The sequence below is a fragment of the Equus asinus genome, chromosome 20 (genome assembly GCF_041296235.1).
Source record: "Equus asinus isolate D_3611 breed Donkey chromosome 20, EquAss-T2T_v2, whole genome shotgun sequence".
Taxonomy (NCBI): Eukaryota; Metazoa; Chordata; class Mammalia; order Perissodactyla; family Equidae; genus Equus; species Equus asinus.
This window is the reverse complement of record NC_091809.1, coordinates 89,696,870-89,701,488: the sequence shown is the minus strand read 5'-3', so window position 1 is coordinate 89,701,488 and position 4,619 is coordinate 89,696,870. Positions and strand designations below refer to the sequence as shown.

Genomic DNA, 4,619 nt, shown 5'->3' with positions numbered 1-4,619 from the left:
GTGGGGCCTATGGCTTACCTGCACCAGCAGCAGGGCCTGCATAAGTGTTTTTGTTTATAGAAGCAGAACAGGTAGCGGCTGAGAGCTTCAGCTTGGATTCAGACTTGATAGTTTCAGATTATGGCTTCACCACTGTGATTTTAATAAAAATGACTTTACTTATCTTTGCCTTTGTTTCCTCATCTGTAAAATTGGGATAACAATGGTATTTTCTTGTAAGGAGGATGATCATGTAACTGATCAACTGAATGTGGAAACTATTAAGAGTAAAAGGGACATAAACGAGAATTATCCCAGGCAAATAGTCATCTTACTATCATTCTACTTATAGGATTATTAACAAAATGGATGAGTTTACATTTATAAAGTACATAAAATAGTACCAGACACTTAAATTTTATTATTTTCCAATAGTTCTTTAGAAAATAAGCTACTTCCTCATGTGTATTCATATTGTCTGAATGGACTTATTCTTGTCTTACCCTCCAAGGTTTTCTGGTGTCAGTTGTGGTCAGGATACTTGACATGGCATCACCCAGAAACTACTCTACTGCTCCAGTCTCTGAATTCCTCCTCCAGATCTACTTCCCTAACTACCAGAATTGGCAGCACTGGCTGTCCTTGCCCCTCAGTCTCTCTTCCTCTTGGCCATTGGATTTAATGCCGCCCTCCTGATCACCATCTGGCTGGAGACCTCTCTGCATGAGTCCATGTATTACCTGCTCAGCCTCCTTTCTCTGCTGGACACTGTACTCTGCCTTACTGTTATTCCTAAGGTCTTGGACATCTTCTAGTTTGACAACAAATCCATTAGTTTCTCTATCTACTTGTAGACGTTCAACATGAATAGTTTCCTGACCATGGAATCCTGTACATTCATGGTCTTGGCCTATGACCTCTATGTGGCCCTCTGTCACCTACTATGATATCCTTCCATTGTCACTGACCAATTTGTAGCTCGAGCTGCCATCTTTGTCGTGGCCCACAATGGCCTTCTTACTATGCCTATACTAATGCTTTCTTCCCGACTCAGATACTGTGAAAGAAATATTATCAAGAACTGCATCTCCACTAACCTGTGTCCAAACTCTCCTGTGATGACATCACCTTCAGTCAGCTCTACCAGTTTGGACCCTACTGGGCTCTGACCTCATCCTTATTGATCTCTCCTACTCCTTTATCCTGAAAGCTGTGCTAAGGATCAAGGCTCAGGGTGTTGTGGCCAAGATTCTGAGCATGTGTGGTTCCCACTTCATCCTCATCCTCTTCTTCAGCACAGTCCTCTGGTTCTGGTCATCACTAACCTGGTCAGGAAGAGAATTCCGCCAGATGTCCCCATCCTGCTCAATATCTTGCACCACCTCATCCCCCCAGTCTGAACCCCATTGTTTATGGTGTGAGAACCAAGGAGATAAAGCAGAGAATCTAGAAACTTCTGAGAAGGTTGTAAGAGGTAAAATTTGTGAGAGCCAATCTTGGCAACAGAAATTAGTAATGGAGAATAATTTTCACATGCATAGTAAATTTAAATAGTTATGGCAAGATAAGTTTGGATTTTGCTTTCTCCAATATTTCAATTGATTATGGGGCTATCTATATCTTGGCTCCTGTTTTCTATTGCACTGAATGGAACTCTAGTTTTTTGAATCCTGGAGTTACCTAGAAGTTTCTCTTGGCCTCATCTATGTGAGAGAGACTTGTCAAACCATAATTACAGGAGCTTTATTAGAGTGATATAGTTGTTCAAATAAAGAATACATGCTATGCCAATGATTTCCAATGCCTCTCAATTGTTAATACTTAGATATTTATTAGATCTCTTGATTCTACCTGACACAGTTAAAACTGGTTTTGTGCCATGAATGGGTCTTTTGTGGAGGTATCGAAGTTGGCTCCAGAACTTTGATTCTCACTGTTGGGTGAATGACGTGTGTCTTCTACAGCCTCCTCTAGCCCTCAGATCTTGTTAATATCTTTATCTAATGCCACTTCTCTGGAGTATGATTTTCCTGTAATTCTTTCCTTTTTTCTAATGAATTTAAAAAACATTTAAAATGATTCATTTGCATGTGCGCTTTGTTTTAAGTGAAAATGTGTGCCCTTTTTCAGATGTGCTTTACCAACTTCTGACTTCATCCTATGCTACACGACTTTTCTGTCAGATTTCAGACACTATCTGCATCCCCACTCTCTCCTGCTTATCTTAGATATACAGTTAAATTGACTTTCTCATCCTACTTTCAGCCTTGTTGTGTCAGTCCTCATATCCTGTGCTGGTGCCAGCATACCTTCCCAGAGGATCCAGGCATCAGAATTAGTGGGTTAGTCAAACAAGGATAAGTGTATTTAACTCTTTGCAATTTCGTTCCTGAAAGTGATGGGGACTCAAGTCTTAGCCAATATTTCCTGGGATTAATTTACATTGGTAACAAGGTGACTTTTTGGATACTAACTGAGAGCTTCGAATATTTTATGTCATTTGAGGATGTTGCTTAGTATAGCTGATCTATGATGAAGCTAGCCATTCTTGGGGACTTATAAAATAATTTCTCATTTCTATAGTATTGCCTTTCAAAGTAGTAGCTTTGATCTACTCTTTCTTCTTTGTTTCACAACTTCAAAGACTGGTCCTAACCAAAGTACAAAATTTCTCACTTTCCCATTTACTCATCATTCCAGTTTCTCCTAGCTCATTATTTTCAGATTATGTCATCTGATATTTTTTCTTTAAGTCTATGGCCAATTATCTTCTTCCACATAGAAAAACTAACACCAGCGTCTTCATTTAACAAACTATGCGCATCCCACAAGTCTTAATTTAAACTTCACCTACCCCACAGTGCCTTCCTTTATTCATCTCATAGAATTAATCTATTTTAAGCCATGTGTATATCTCCCTCTGATACTAGATTATAAATTCCTCTGAGTTTGGTCAAGAGTTTTATTCATCTTCTCAATTTTATACAGAGCTGCCAATACAATTCTTTACTCACTGCACTTGCTTTTGTTGAATAAAAGTGAATAATTCATACATTCACATATTGTTTCTAATTTCCTCTGAAAACTTCTTAGGGGACAAATCAAGTTGTTAATATAATATATTCTCCAAAGCGCCTTACACAAAGCCTTACATAACTCACAGTTCAACGTGATTTTATGTATCATAGAACCTAAGACTCCTTATCTCGAAAGCCTCATATCTAGTTTTTTCATTTCAGAAGAGTGACAATTGCCTTCTTGTTTTGTGATATTTCTGATTGTTGGATGACCTAGTTTATGGAAAGTTTTTCAGCCAGAGCCTAAAACATGCTAGCAATTTATAAATGAGAACTCATTTTTATTATTTTCCTATGCACACTGCTTTCTCTAATGTCTTCAGAAGAAGATGCTCTTCGTTATTTTACATACCACTCATTTCAGAGATGCCCTGTCCTGCCCTGTATGTCATTCTCAGTCCCCAGTGCAATTTCTTGATTATTGTGCATCACTCTTTTATAGAATCCTTTCCTATTTGAAGCTCATCGTGTTATGCTGTGGCACTCTCATTTGTTCCTTGTTCTACGTCATCTATTAAAATCTTAGTCCTGCTGCCTCATTTCAGATGTTGGCAGTTGGTTGGAATGGATTCAGAATAACAGCACTGCTCTACGTAATGAATGATTATAGGCTGTCTATGAACAGAGAACAGAAAAAAAAGGGATCTCAAGTCAGCTAATGAGGGACATGTGCTCATAAATTCAATAAACATATCTCTACAATTTGTCATGTTACTATTGCTATTTCATTTTTTTGAAATTAGAAAGTTTCAAATTCTCTCCAATTCACCTCTTGAGAACACAAAAGTACTTGGTAGATTGTACATATGGGCCACTACTTTTATTATTTCTGGATACCTAGACTTTTATATCTATGGAGATTTTAAACTCATCAAAGCTAGATTCCTCTTGGAATCCCTGCTAAAGAATATTTGATAAATAGGCATCCAAGATTTGCTTTAATTATTCTATTGAAGAGGAATACCTCTAGCACTTGGGAGAGAAAATCTCTGTTTCTGTTTGGGAGTTTTAAAAAGTTCCCTTTAATTGTCTGTAATTTTTTCCTTGGGCCTATGTAGAAAAAATATCTGGTGAATTAGAATTCCAGTATAAGCTTCACTAATTTTAACAATATTCCGTTTTTAATACCATGCGAGCTTGGTAGCTCTGAAAGAGGTATTGCTCACTCTCCTTTCAAATAGTTTCCACTTCCCTCTAATGTGCTTTCTCCTTTATCTTATAAGCTCTATTAGGTTAATATTTGTTCACTCATTGTTGTATTTTCTACTCAATCAGCAGAAAAACAAACATAAAAGATGTTTACCAAATGCTTGTGCGATAGATTAATAAAATGTAGAATGCAGTAAAATGAGAGAATGAAATAATACGTGGAATGAGTACATAGTAAAATGAAAAGTGAGAGAAGTATATGTCATAATGGAATATCATCCTAAATATCTATTTCTATTACAAACAAACGTTTCAAAGCATAGAATTTTAAAATGCTCTGGGAAAAGTGCTATAAGCCTCTATTGTCTCTTCCTCTTTGTATTTAAATGCATATATCTCTCCTTCACCTTTGGA

General features: G+C 37.2%; 1 pseudogene; it reads left to right on the top strand.

The window, feature by feature from the left end:
- Window positions 1-525: 525 nt before the first annotated feature.
- On the top strand, window positions 526-1,450 carry LOC106828986 (olfactory receptor 56A4-like; annotated as a pseudogene).
- The last annotated feature ends 3,169 nt before the right edge of the window (window positions 1,451-4,619 follow it).